This window comes from Acomys minous (genome assembly GCF_964271855.1).
Source record: "Acomys minous genome assembly, chromosome: 12".
NCBI lineage: Eukaryota > Metazoa > Chordata > Mammalia > Rodentia > Muridae > Acomys > Acomys minous.
This window is the reverse complement of record NC_140493.1, coordinates 37,613,770-37,629,873: the sequence shown is the minus strand read 5'-3', so window position 1 is coordinate 37,629,873 and position 16,104 is coordinate 37,613,770.

Here is a 16,104-nt window from a genome sequence, read left to right as displayed (position 1 = left end):
GTATTCAGGGCCTAGTTTTTTCATTCATATGTTTTTACCAATTATATTATGTCTAATAAATGCCACAGAAGTCAGGAGATTGAGGAAAAGACATTTACTATTTCCACATAATGATGATTAAATTAATGTCAAAGATTTTATGAGTTGTTTTTTACATAGAAGAACAGATAACACATTTTGAGCTTAAATAGGGTGTTAACATTTAGGATGTTTAAAATCTTGAAATGACTACATACAGCCACCATGACTGACTGAATCTGCGTAGTTTATAACAATAGATATCCATTTACTTGTCAAAAACCACCTCAAATAAGTAAAACCAAGAAGCATTTTTCTTGTTTTAGCATGAGGCAAGTCTACTGGAAGTACTCTATGTCTAGTATAATGGTTGTCTTTACTGTTTTTTGGAGGTTAGCTTTGTATCAGATATAAGTTCATCGGATATATGTCTCATATACATTTTCCCAGTTTATAGCATATTTACTTGGTTTTGGTGAACTTCTGTCATAGGATCAAGTACATTTTAATGAAGTCTAACTCATTCATTGGATTATGTAGGTGGCTAATTTTTTTTTTTTTTTTGCTTTGTCCACCAAATCTATCTCAAGATTGTAAGATAACAAATGTTCTTTTCTAGAATCTTGAAACTTTATCTTAGGTTTTTTCTATGACCCATTTTTAAGAAAATCTTGTGTCTTGAATGTGTACTTTCCCTAGGACCCTTCCATTCAAGGATATACTATGACTTTGCTTTCAAACTAGCAAAGGCATAGTTTCTGTGGTTGAAGTACTAGAGGCTGTCACATATGCCAATTTACTTAAACCAGAATAATTGGAGAAAGCTTTCTTTTTATTTTAACTAAGTATTTATTATTCTTATTATATATACATTTAAATTACTACACACATATATAAAATAAACTACATACAGCAAGAAGAACCACAGAACAATCAGGAATTACATTCATGCTACGTTCATAGTGTTTTGGCTGTTTGTATTTGGCAACCTTGAAGAAAACTTTTTCTTATCTCGGTGAGTCTAAAATTCTGAATGTAACTAAATATCTACCATATCTCATCTCTAGCAACTTAAAATATCTATCTAGACCCAAAACTTTCTAACCCACAAGTTCAATTGTGAAACTACACTATTTGGTCTTCAACCCCATCAAAGACTTGAGAAGGAGCAAAATCAATCACCTGAGTCAACATGTAGTGCAGATTAGCATCTTCCATATTTAAAAAAAAATTGACAGGGACAGTTTGCTGCCTGGAGAGTCACTCATAACTCTCTAAAATGTTGGCGCATCATCTTCGGCTTTCTGGCCCAGTATATCTGACCATCATATTTGTGAGGCAGGAACTATTGAAGACATACTTTCCCTATCTTGGCAGAGTTTGGCCATCAATTCTGTCTGCATCCATTCTTGCCAACTTTTAGGCATAATTCTGTCAGTGGTCAAAATGAGGGCATTGTTTGCCACATTTGATGCCATCTCCATAAGGAGATGCACTGATGCTCATCATCATCCCTGAGTTAGGCTAGGTGCTGCCAGGAGTCAAACTATCTTATTGTCAAAGAATCATTAAAACAATATAGACATCTTTAAATGCCATATTCTTTAAGACTCTGAGGTTCTTGAAGATCTTATCTAAGTATTTTACCTTATCTGTCTATAGAATCAAACCTGTCTGTTACATCTAGGATGTGTATTCTTGTGATATAAATAGACTCGTAATTGAAATGACCATGATTTGATCAGTTGACAATTAATTTGTCTAATTTACTTATCCTATGCAGCCTGCAGTAGGATTTTCAAAGAACTGGAGGTAAACCTATGCAAACAGAACAAAGAGACAGCCTACAGATTGGGAAAAGATCTTTACCAACCCTACATCTGGCAACGGGCTATTATCTAAAATATATAAAGAACTAAAGAAATTAAACACCACCAAACCAAATAGTCCTATTTAAAAATGGGCCATAGAACTAAACAGAGAATTCTCAACAGAGGAATATCAAATGGCTGAGAAACACTTACAGAAATGTTCAACATCCCTAGTCACCAGTGAAATGCAAATAAAAATGACTTTGAGACACCTATCCTAATGGTGAAGATCAATAACTCAAATGACAGCAGACACTGGCAAGATGCTGAAAAAGGGAAACACTCCTCCACTGCTTGTGGGAGTGAAAACTTGTACAACCACTTTGGAAATCAATATGACACTTACTCAGAAAATTGGGAATATTTCTACCCCAAGATCCAACTATACCACTCCTGGGCATATATCCAAAAGATGTTCCACCATACAACAAGGACATTTGTTCAACTATGTTCCTAACAGCTTTATTCATAATAGCCAGAATCTGGCAACAACCTAGATGCTCCTCAACCGAAGAATGGATGAAGAAACTGTGGTTTCCATCTACACAATGGAATACTACTCAGCTATTAGAAAGAAGGAAATCTTGAAATTTGCAGGCAAATGGATAGAAGTAGAAATGATCGTCCTAAATGGGCTAACCCGGACCCAAAAAGACACGCATGGTATATACTCACTTGTAAGTGGATTTTAGCCCAACATAGATGTCCTGTGAGGGGAAAGCTTTCTGAAGGTAAATACCAGAAGAAATGGTTTACACATAAACAGGTTAGTTTAAATTAGGAAGGAGTGAAGTTATCCCAACAATCACTGAGGGGGAAAATCCTACCTCAGGAACTTAGTGTGTGCTGAGACTCAAATGCAGGTCCTCTGCAATAGCAGGCAGTGATCTTTATCACTGATCCATCTGTTCGGTTCCTGTATTTTCATGTTTGTGTGGAGAAGTCCCTCTCTTTTCCAAGGATTCTCCATTAAGCATTTTCAGATCTCCTCTGACAGAAACGGCTGTTTCAGTGTCTCATAAACTGGGACAAAATGTCACACTAGACCTTGCGTCATAGCTGGAGCATTCCATCGCTTCTTCTTCCTCCTTGGCCCTTATAATGATTCTATGAAAAGAAATTGGTTATTATTCTCCTTTCTTCTCTCTGTCTTCTAATGAATTACTAGACTTTTAAAAAATCTCCTCCTTTGGTGGGGGTTGTTAAGAAAGCAATACTTTGCTGTTTGGTTTGCTTTTCTTTCTTTCTTTCTTTCTTTCTTTCTTTCTTTCTTTCTTTCTTTTCTTTCTTTCTTCCTTCCTTCCTTTCTTTCTTTCTTTCTTTCTTTCTTCCTTTTTTGGTTTTTTGAGACAGAGTTTCTCTGTAGCCTTAGCTATTCTACACTTGCTTTGTAGACCAGGTTGGTCTCAAACTTACAGAGATCCAACTGCCTCTGCCTCCATGAGTGCTGGTATTATAGGTGTGCACCACCGCACCCTGCTGCAAGACTTCCTTTTAGTAATTTATGACTCTCTTTTTTATTCTGTACAATTAAAACGTACACACAATGCAATGGGATTAGACTTACCCCTCAGAATTCTCTCATTCCCTTCTCACTCCCTCTCAACCTCTTCTTCCCAAATGCCCCCAAATTACTCTTTTGTTCTTTCATTTTCTTTCTTTCTTTCTTTCTTTCTTTCTTTTTTCTTTCTTTCTTTCTTTCTTTTTCTTTAATCACTTTACCACCTGATCCCATCCCCCTCCTTCCTTTCCTCCCGTCTCACCCTCATGTTCCTTTCACTTATGCTCTCCTCCGCTTCTCAGAGAAGGGGAGACCGCAAGATGTAATAATCTCATCCTGGCATCTCAAGTTACATCAGGACTAAGCACATCTTCCACTGAGGCCAGGCAAGGCAGTTCAGCTTGGGGAAAGGGATGCAAAGTCAGGCAACAGAGAACTTCTACTCCCCTTGTTAGGGGGCTCACATGTTGACCAAAGTGCACATCTGCTACATATGTGTAGGAGGTCTATGTCTAGCCAATGCATGCTCTTTGGTTGGTAGTTCAGTCTCTGTGAGACCCCATGGGCCCATGTTAGTTTACTCTGTAGGTCTTCTTGTGGTCTCCCTGACCCTCTGGCTCCCTCCATCACTCCTCCCATTCTTCCACAAGATCCCCAAAGCTCTGCCTAATGTTCAGCTGTGGGTCTTTGCATCACTTTCTATTAGCTGCTGCATGAAGCCTCTCAGAAGACAGTTATGCTAGGCTCTTGACTGCAAGCATAGCAGAGTATATTAGTTTTAAGTCTTTTCCCCTCTCCACTGCATTTCAATGAGGTTGTTTGCATGTGTGTGTGTGTGTTGGGGGTGGGGTGCTGTTTAATGGAGCAGAGGCAACTTCCCAGTAGCTATACCACTGAAGGAAAATGACTCCAGCTGGTTAAGAGTACATGCTGCTCTTACGAAGGCCTGAGTTCAATTTCTAGCACCTACGTCTATCAGGCTCTACATGACTGCCTGTAACTCCAACTCGCTTGATGCTTCTGGCTTCTGAAGATACCTGTAGTCACATGAGACCATCTACACAAAGACACACACATATACAGAATTAAAAATAAAATATGTATTTTAAAAAGAAACAAAAGTATTCTTTCACCCAACAGGTATTAATTGGTAGCCATTCCTCAAGAAATGGGCGTTTCATGAGAACTTCCTCCATCCATGTGAAGTGCTGAGGAACCCATCAAAAAAAGCTTCTTTTTGCAGGAAATGGATATCCTCAAAGAAATCCTCAACTAGTTAAAAGGCAGAGAACAAATGACCATAGGCTGCCTACTTCCAGCTGCTCCATCTACTGCTTGACCTCTATACCCCGTGCTGAGGAAACACAGAAGGAGGAACAGAAAAACTGCCAATGCCAGAGGACCAGGGTATCTTCTTTGACACACCACCTTCTACACATAATAGGTAGATAAACTCATGAAATCTTAACAATATAGTTTTCTAAACAAAACCTGCACAGTGCCAACACTAGTAGTGGGCACGCTAATGTGGATGGATGGTAAAAATATCCCAATGACCCACCTGGATGAAGAGGTATAGGCAATTAATGGAAGGTAAGAGAGGAAAAAATCAGGCTTCTTCAGGAGTGACTCCTGATCGGCGCACCAATCTGAAGGAATCAGAGCTAAACACATGTACATGTAGTACTAAATGGACACAACTGGTTGCATTTATGCACACACACACACACACACACACACATACATACACACACACACACACACACACACACACACACACAGACGGAAACTGAGCATAATTAAATTAGGGGTCATAAATTAGGAAGGGAGGTGGCTTGGGAGTAGTTGGAGGAATGGATGAAAATGATATAAATACTATGTGCACATATGAAATTCTCAACAAAAGCAATGACGGCAAGGACATATAGGAAGAAAGGGAAAGGTAGGAAGGGAATTCTTGGCGTTAGAGGTATCCAAAAAATGTTTCCAGGTGGCATGGAGGACGTCACTGCAGAGTGACTGAGCAAACAAGCCAGAAACAGGCACCAGTGCTTTTGTATGTCAGAGAGAAAAGGAAGACAGAGTGTGGGCAGATCTATGAGTCCGGAAGGCTAGGGATGGATGTTGGGTGAGTTTGTGTCCAAAAACTTCCATTAATTTCCTCAGCAGAGTAAACATACGGAAGAGTCTTGGCACTGATGCACAGCGGAGGCTAGGGAGTCAACGGAAATGATCTCTTAAGACCTTAAACAAAAAACCAGATAAATCGAACACTAAGTAATTACCTTAATAAGAGCATACAGAGATGAAAAATATCCAAGTCATTAAGAATGGCTGGAAGGAGATGAGAAAAAGGAAAAGGGGGAAGTCACTTTTGGGAACAGTGGATGGAAGGACAGACAGAAGAGAGAAAAGGAGAGAATGAGTGGAGATGGAGCAAGCAAGGAAGAAGATTAAAAAGGAGAATGAAGAAGTTATAGAAAGATGGATGTCCGCTCAGAAAGCTAAAATGCCTCATTTTGTGTTTGAGTTCCTAGAAAGGAGAAAATAAACACACACACACACACACACACACACACACACACACACACACACACACACACACACATCCTTCGAGCTCTGGCTAACCAGAGAGCTTGCCACTAAAGATAAATCTAGGCCAGACCAGTAGTTGGGGGAAAAAAAAGAACCCAAACTAGCCAGTAAACTTAAACATATTCCCAGCCTAGAGAGTTCTTGAGGCTTTAAGAGGAGAAACGATGAAAAGCTTGCTTGTAAATTGCAGTGACTATTATTTAAATGATCCGAAAATAAAACCGTGCTAAGGTATAATTTTCCTGTCTTCTTAGTACAAATGAATATACACATGAGTTTGTCATTCCGAGCAGAGAGGAAGAAGAGCATTGCTACACTGTGGTGATTTGTGTTTCCTTTGGTGCACATCTGGCTAACAGCAGCGCCCCAGGTGGCATGGATGAAGCTTTCAGTTTCACACTGTCCAAGGTGAAGGTTATTCTCGGGACTGCTTGACTCCATGCCCCTGTGCAGAACTTGTCTTGCCTTAAGCCTCACATTTTGCCACAGATCCCTGGTGGAGAGCCTTAGCAGGGGTGAGCTAGAGAGGCAGGCTGAGAAGTAGGATTTCAGAACATGACTTTCTCATAGGAATTCTATCTTTACTGTGGAACAGTTTCAACCATAAAAGATTCCTCGGGGAAGCAGGGCTACCAAAACAAGGTCCTAGGTGGTAACCTTCTGTGACTCCTTCTCGGCGAAAACTGGGTAGAAAAGCAGTGAGTCCTGTAAGTCTTGGCTGCAACTCGGAGCCAATCCAGCTGTCCAGGAGCAGAGGTCAGGATATCACAGGAAGCCAGATGCTGCAGCGAGCACATGCTGCTTTGCAGACTTGTGCGCGCTGTGCAAATATACACACTGCCTCGTGTGTGTATATATACACTGGGAAACACCTCTCCCCGCCATTTAGCCATTTAGGTAAACTGAAAGAGGAAGAGCCAATTTCCTGGGCAAACAATGATTACTCATTGTTGCTGAGCTAATGGTTTGGCTGATACATTGGAGCTAAATGAAGATAATAAATTGGAAGTAGCTTATGTCCACTGGCGATTTTATACCAGTTACCAATCTATGTATCTACATCTTCAAACCAACTCCTCTATCTTGGCACATTAGTTATTAAGTACAGCACAAAACAAATCATTTATTCCCTAAGTATAATAGCATTTAGAATAATTTTTATCTCTCCAGTAACTGTGTCCCTGTGGCTACTCTTCCATTTACTGTGGCTAATTCCTGACAGCGATGCCATCATCACATGGCAGGAAGAGGAGTGGGCTAGGCTCCAGGTCAACTGGAGCATTAGCTTTCTTTGTTTCTTGATACATCCCATCTCATTTTTCTTTTTTTTCCAAAAATTACACCAAGAAAAGAGATGATTTCTTTTTTTGGTCTATGAACTAATGTGGTTATAGTAGTAAAAGCTCAAACTCTAACTGCCTAGAAAAAACCTGTGTGGGCTCCAAGTATTGCAACAGGGAATTTAGGGCTGAAAATGGCAGACAGTTGCTCTCCAGCTTCCATCCACCATTGGCTGCCCAATGACAATGATGTTCTAAGTTTTGACGAGAACACTTTTCATCGGTGTCCCGCTGTGAGGCGCAGCAATTGTTAAGAGACTACACCTGCAAACAAAACACATCCTGGCACCCAGCCCATATATGTTGTCAGTTTGTAATCTCAGGACAGAATTGCTGATAACATTTTTTAATTATAAAAGCCAGCAAGTCTATGACTTAGGAGTGCCTGGATACCTGGATATCTCCTGCAGCTCCCAGTTACTGTGCTATTTCGACCCTTGTCTGTGGAATGGGGCACTTGCAAGAGTTGTACAATATGTAGTTCGTAGATTTTCTAAAGACAGTTTCTTTTTTTAAAATATCTTTTTACTTTTTTGTACATACATTTATATTATTAGACATAGTGAAAATAAACTACATACAGCAAGAAGAACCACAAAACAGTCAGGAGTTACATAACTGTTATAGTCAAAGCGTTTTGGTTATTTGTATTTCGCAACCTTGGAGAAAACATCTTTCCTATCTTGGTGAGTCTAAAACTCTGAATGTAAATCAATCTCATATTTCATATGTATCGACTTAAAGCACCACAAAGCTACTTTTAGTTCATTGGCATAGAAGTTTGTATACTGACGCTAAAGACAGTTTCTAATCTCAAATCCCAAGAGAGTTCCAGGATGCCTAGTAGCATTCCCAGCTGTAGAATTTACAAAAGTACACCAAGATCTGCCCAGAAATCATCTCCCAAAGCCTCTCCATCCATATCCACCTACAGTTGGAGGCAAGTGAGCCTCCTTGGATACAAGTGAAGGGCCTCAGCCCGAATGATGACAGACTTGGAAGAAAGTTGAACTTAATCATTTAGAAGCTAAGTGACATAGACTAGAGATTACTAATCATAAATTACCAATTTACCTATAAGTAGGGACTCTAAGGTACTGCCCCACTTTAATCAATCAAATGTAACTTTTGACTTCTTTCTTGGAATGCTCTATGAAGTTCTCTTCCCACACTACTTCATCAAAGCTCTGAACTACCTGGGTTTGGTAGTCTGATTAATAACTTGCTGTCTGTTTGGATATACTTGGAAAAATACTATGTACCTGAATTTTTACTTTCAGTGGTATTAAAAACAAAGAAATATAATCTAACATAAAATACACAGCTTGTGCCAAGCCTACTGCTAGAAGTTTTACCCAACCTAAAGTGATGAAACCACATATCATTTGTACATATCATACGATTGTATGAATAAGAGACCAGAAAGATGTCATCAAAATTCTGTTACGGCTGATTAAAAAGTTTAAGAAAAGTGACAAGTCATAAAATTCACATGCACACACAAAAAATTTGCACACCTCCTACCTATCAATTACAGACAGAAAATTCTGAATAATTCCATTCACAATAGTGATTAAATAAATTACCCAGTAATAAACCTAATCAAAGTAGTATAGCCACTCTATAAGAAAAACTCTTAGCTGCTGAAGAAAGAAACTGAGGAAGGCTCTGAAAAGAATGAGAGCTCTCATAGATTGGAAAAACTAATATTGGGAGAGTTGGAAATGGTTTTCCTAACCAAAAGCCATCTCAATCAAATTTCAATGTCATTATTCACAGACATAATAAAAAAAATTTTAATTTTTACATCCCGGTAAGTACAAAACACCAAGGAGATCCTGATTGCTGAAGCCATCACCATGCCTGGTCTGAAGTTACACCACAAATCCACAGGGATATAAACAGAATTCCCCTGGGGAAAAAAAAAACAAAATCACAGACAGATCGCAGATCAATGCAGTAGAACAGAGGACCTATATATGACTCTGCATATGACATCTACAGACATATAGATCAGTGGAATAGGAGAGAAGACATACCTATGACTACAGCTACCTGATTGTTTTTAAAACAAAGATCTCCAGAACACACACTGGAGATATAACAGTATCATCAACAAATGGCACTGTGGAGACAATATCCACACATGGAAGAGTGGAAATAGATTTTCTTCTTTACCCTGCACCAAACTCAACTCAAACAAATCAAAACCATTAGCAGTGGGCTTGATCCTTTGACTCTGATGGAGGAAAAGGGAGGGAACATGCTTCAGCACATAGTCACAGGTAAGGGCACTCTGGAGCACAAGAAGTAAAATTTAACACTAGCATTTTCTGGTTATACCTCTGACAGAAGAGCAGTGACTATAATATTTAAAGCTATAAAAAAAATCTAAACATCAAGAAAGCAAACTAATTTTAAAATATGCTATAGAACTTAATAGGGATTTATTTGTCTTTTGGTTTTGGTATTGTTTTGTTTTGTTGTTTTGGTTTTGCCTTTTTTAGAAAAAATACAAATGGCTTGTTTTTTGTTTTTTTGTTTTTGTTTTTTAAAGTGATAGGCAGATTTGGGCCCAGGGGTCCTGCTCAAACTTTAGCACCAGCCAAGGACAATACAGGCCATAAACTTCAAACCCCTACCCAGATCTAGCCAATGAACAGGACATTCTTCACAGTTGAGTGGAGAGTGGGGTATGACTTTCACATGTACTCTGGTGCCTCATATTTTACCATTTTCCCTGGAGGGGGAGACCTGGTGGCACTCAGAGGAAGGATAGCAGGTTACCAAGAAGAGACTTGATACCCTATGAGCATATACAGGGGGAGGAGGTCCCCCTAAGGAACAGTCATAGGGGAGGGGAGTAAGGGGAAAATGGGAGGGAGGGAGGAATGGGAGGATACAGGGGATGGGATAATCATTGAGATGTAACAAGAATAAATTAATTAAAAAAGTGTTCAAACCCTTAGCCACCATAGAAATGCAGATTAAAACCACCTTAAGGATTACCTTACTTAGTGTTTCTATGGCTGTGGTGAAACACTACAGCTAAACAACAAGTTGGGGAGGAAAGGGTTTGTCTTACACTTCCACAGCACTGTTCATTATTGAAAGAAGCCAGGAATGGACTCAAACAGGGCAGGAATCCGGAGGCAGGAGCAGATGCAGATACCATGGAGGATGCTGATTACTGGCTTGCTCATCATGGCTTGCTCAGCCTGCTTTCTGAAAGAACTCAGGGCACCAGCCCAGGCAAGCTCTATTCAATAACCACAGGTGTGAGCCGAGCGTGGTGGTGCACGCCTATAACCCCAGCACTTGGGAGGCAGAGGCAGGTGGATTACTGTGAGTTCAAAGCCAGCCTGGTTTACAAAGCGGGTCCAGGACAGCGAAGGCTACACAGAGAAACCCTGTCTTGAAAAATCAAAAAATATTCCAGGGAGTGGGATAGCTGGGTCTTGAGGAAGCCCTATTCCCAATTTTCTGAGATAGCGCCAGATAGATTTCCAAAGTGGCTGTACTAGTTTGCATTCCCACCAGCAATGAAGGAGTGTTCCTCTCTCTGTCCTGGAAGTGAGCTAGATTAAGTCCATTTCTGTGCCTATAACACAAAGAAATATAGTGAGCTGAGTCTCTTTGAAGCTTTCTGTTTTATATTGATAGCTCTATTTTTGAAGCAATGTCACTTTGTTTTGTTTACACATGTACTAAATATCTGTCAAGATTACTATTTTGTTACTCTGTGAAGTTTGTTGCTTGTTTTTCAAATAAAACTTATTATGTAAAAAAAAGAAAAACCAAAAAATAAAAATAAACACAGGCGTGATTATAACATTATTCTGGACCTAGGAGTTCCTAGATAACACCTGGCTCCTTGCTTTTATAAATGACATTTTATTAAAAAGACATTCATGTACATTTATGTAAGTATCGCTTATGTCTGCTTTTGCACTACATCAAAGATGAATAGTTAAAATACAGAATGTATAGCTAACAAAGACTAACTTATGTACTGGTTTTCCATTCACAGAAAACTTTGCTTATCCCTTGTGAGATACTTAGAATGAAATACTAAATCACCTGTTTAAACAGTGATTGATAAGTATTGTATGACAGGAGTGTGACCTTGACTGAGTATGTAGAATACTTAGAGTTCTCTCATGAATGTATGTATGTGAGTATAGTTATGGAGAAAAATGCTCAACAAATTCCTTATATCAAATGTGGAGGCACTACTATGAAAGGCACAGATCCAGTACAAAAATCCTCTGAATCTTTCTGGGCAATCACATTGTCAGATGAATGTTTGCTGTTGTCTAATTAAGACTTGGGTTATGGTTATAAACTTAAAACCCAGAGAGATTTATAGATTGTCATATGATAATCTTAAGGAAGTGGGAATTCAATCTATTTGAAACATTCTTACAACTCAGTATTTTCTTGCTCAAAAGACAAACAACTCAATTTAAAGGCAGTCATTAAATTTGAGTAGATGCTTTCCAGAATAGACATACAAATGACCAGTAAGACCACAGAGAGATACATAACATCAAAAGCCATTAGGAGAATACAAATTAAAACCATGAGATATCCTTTCAGAGGTAAAAAGGCTGCAATCACATAGACCAAAAGCAGCCCTTCTGGGAAATATGTGGGGAAATCAGAACTTTTATGTATTCCTGGATGACTTTTCGTTATTCAGGCATGTTGGGAAACACTTTTGTACTTCTTCAAAATGTTGGCTAGATTTAGCATTTTACTAAATAATTCTATGCCATTGTATATACAAAAAATACTCAAAACATATGTCAAATTTTATGCACACACAAATCTGTTTAAATAATCATAGAAACATTATTAATATAAAGAAGAAATTGAAATACAAAGACCATGTTTATTAAATGATGAAGTATATAAACAAAATGCCATATGCTCATACACAAAAATACAGTGGGGCTGGGCATGTTGGCTCTTGCTGGTAACTGAAACTCTTGGGATGCTAATGGGTAGAAAAACCTTTTGTGACTGTGCAACAGCTTGGAGATACAGTGTGCTTGAGGCCCACCTGGGCTCCAGGGAAAGACCTTATCCCACATAATCAAAGGAAAACGTTCTAACATTGTAAATAAACATTAATGAAGTATTGATAAACTCTCTATCATATTGAAAAATGTTATGGCAGGTATTAGAAATTAGGCATGATATATACAATGTGTATAAAGTGCCCAGAATCAAATAATTTGCAGAAATGAAAAACACATAAGTGATTGGCCACAATGAGTGGATGAGAAAACAGAGAGAAATTATTAGGATTTTCTGACACAATTGTGAAAACCTTCTGTAATTAAATTGTAATTAACATGACATGACTCAGTGAGCACACTGTAAGTACTAAATTATATGCCTTGCCATGTAGAGAACTCATGATTCATGCAATATGCCCCAATAAAGCTGCCATTACAAATAAACATCCTCACCATACTAGAAATAGCAATAAATGCACTGACACTCTTTTTTCATTACAGCAGATTTTTTTATGAAAATAAGCTTAAAATTTGTGCGATTATCACTAATATGAAAATATCAAAGTCTTAAAAATAACAAAAAATAATCTGGAGAGATGTTCCAGTGATTAAGAGGATCTGCTCCCTTTTGATTCCAGCACCAACACTGGAATGATCAGAATTGTCTGTAATTCTGTCTCCAGGGGAATCTTTGGGGTTCCACAGGTACCTATATTCACATGCATGTACTAGCACACACACATCCATACATACACACACACACACACACACACACACACACACACAATTTAATACAAATAATCAAGATAATCTTGATTTGTAAAATGCAAAAATTCCTTAAAATTTTTAAATATATTTGTATATGCGTACAAATATTTTCTGAGATAGGGTCTTATGTAGCCCAGATTGATCCTAGGCTGATTATATAGCTATGGATGGATTTGAATCATTTTCTGCCCTCCACCTCCAAAGAAATGGTACAGAGATTTAAGATTGGAATCCTCACTGCTACCACACAACACAGCCAATGAAATACTTATTCCTTTACCATGTGTAATTTATAATATCTTTATTAATGAACTTTTTAGTGTATCTGTCTTTGTGCAGGTATATTCTACTTCAGATAATCTTAACTGAAAATAAATATAGCCATGATGGATGTTATATATGTCCATATACATGAAGAGTATTTTGCAGCACAGTTCATAATTTGGAAATGGATATCAACAGGGTTCAGTGTTGTTGCATTCTTTTCGTTTGTGTGTTAGTGTTTTTTTTTATTTAATTAATTTATTCAGATTACAGCTCAATTGTTATCCCATCATTTGTTGGTACTTTCTTAAAATAAAAATTACAGCCATTTAATGATGTGTACGTATCATGTGTAAATTGAGAGCTTTCTGGGTAGGTCCAACTAATATCCTCACATTTACTAGAATGAATACTAATATCCTACTGACAACAGTGCTTTTATAGGGTTACAATATTATCAAAATCTGCTTTGGAGCATTTCACCCGCAGCCAGTCTAAAAAGAGACTATTGGTATAACAGACACACTGTATTTCAAAAGCTTGACACAAAAAAGAGAAAGCAGAATATGCCTTCTGGACATTGATTATATTGTTTGCCCTATATTAATATTGTGAGCATAGTGGGTTAAATAAGTATGTCATTAGATTTATTTTACCTATTTTTTACTTTTTCTGTATGAGTGTGTGTGTGTGTGTGTGTGTGTGTGTGTGTGTGTGTGTGTGTGTGTGTGTGTGTGTGTGATATGCACATATATGGGGAGTGCACATGCTTGGGGACATGCTAGCATACGTCAGAGGAGAATGTCAGGTACCTTGCTCTACTATTCTCCCTTTTATTCCCTTGAAACAGGGTCTCTCACTATACATGCAGCTATATATCATCACCCAAATCTGTCAGCAAGAGTCTAAATAAATCCAATTAGTCAGAGGCCTCTTATACTTAATATTCCCTTTTAATTAATTCTCCACCATTGAATTCCATGTTGTGCCATGGCTGGAAAGTCCACTTGTCCTGGCTGCAGTCAGAGTAGAATCCTATCTATCCTATCTCAGTGTCCTTTATAGTAGCTCCATCTCCAACGGTCTCAGAGAAAGTCAGCCATGCCATTTAAGGATATAAAATAATCAGTTATCAGAAAACATTGTAGTTATTCTTTGTATTTGTATAATCTGTAGCACTGTATAAATTTAATTAGTTATACAATTTTCATAGCAGCCTTATGGAGCAAGTAGGCCTGCTGGACATGTAGGCACCCTTGAGCACTACCTGACATGAGCAACGTAAGAGAGGGATGGATTTGTTGGTGTCACAGTTTCTGAGGTTTCACTCTGATTCTTTGGCCTCCTTGTGCTTTGGTGGATGGTGTGGTTGTAGTTTTCCGACATGTGCTGACAGAATTTCTTTATCTCATGGTTGACAGATTCTAGAAAAGGCAAATGCAGGAAGAAACCAAAGCAAGATGTCATGTCCAAAGCCACGCCTCCTGTGACCTGCTTCTCTACCTCGGCCCCATCTCCCATTTTTAACAACCTCCAAACAATGCCAATATATTATGAATCCATCAAATGATTAATCAGTTGATTAAGTCAAAATACTGAGGATCACTTTGTTTCCCTCAGGAGGCCATCAGAGAGCAATTAAGACTGTAGTAGGAAAGAGGCTCATCTTCAAATCTTTTTTTTTTTTCTGTTTTCTTTTTTTGTTTGTTTGTTTTTGTTTTGTTTTGTTTATTACTTTATTCTTGTTACATCTCAATGGTTATTCCATCCCTTGTATCCTCCCATTTCTCCCTCCCTCCCATTTTCTCCTTACTCCCCTCCCCTATGACTGTGCCTGAGGGGGACTTCAAATCTTAATAGTAGACTGTAGCTTATCTTTTTAGTTTTAAGATGTGAAAGCTGTGCCATCACAGCCTGAAAGACAGAAAAAGTTTAAGTCAGTAACAGATGGTAAAGTGAAGAAAATTATTAGCCCATTGCATGTGTGTGTGTGTGTGTGTGTGTGTGTGTGTGTGTGTAACTGAAAACAGATTTTTTTCATACAGAATATTCTGATAGCAATTTCCACTCCCTCATTTTCTCAAATCCTCTTCACATACCCAACCATCCAACTCCACTCCTTCCTTTTCTCTTTTAGAAAACAAACAGTCAAACCAAGGTACTTTCCTACTCTGCCAATTGTTGATGGATGATATCCCAATGTCTAACCTGATCTTCTTTCCTCAATGGAGAAGAAAGGAATAAAGACAATTTGATCCACTAAGAGAGGAGTAACTTTTAGATATACCAATGCACCATGGGTCTCTGGGGAAGCATTCGCAGAACAAACAGTATATAATGGTGTTACACTGTGGAAATATCCTGCAGTAAGATGAGTTGGGGGAGGAAGGTGTTAAAAACCTTCAGCAACAGTTAATTTATGTGTATTGCCAATCTGACAGGGGCTGTAAGAAACACTTTCCAAGTTTATTTTTCAGGTTGAGATAGTCTTGCGATAAGCAACTTAGCAAAATGTACCTTTTCACAAGTAGATTTCGGGACAGGTATGACTTGATAGCTCATGTCTCCAATATGGAAAAAGGCTGGGAGGCAGAGTGACAGCTGAATCCCAGCCAGTATATGTGCATTTGCAGGCACTGGCAACCACCCAGGACAAACACGGATACTTAAAGGTGATTTTTAATTTACAGAAAGTTAGAACCAGCTCAGTGCATAATTTGTTT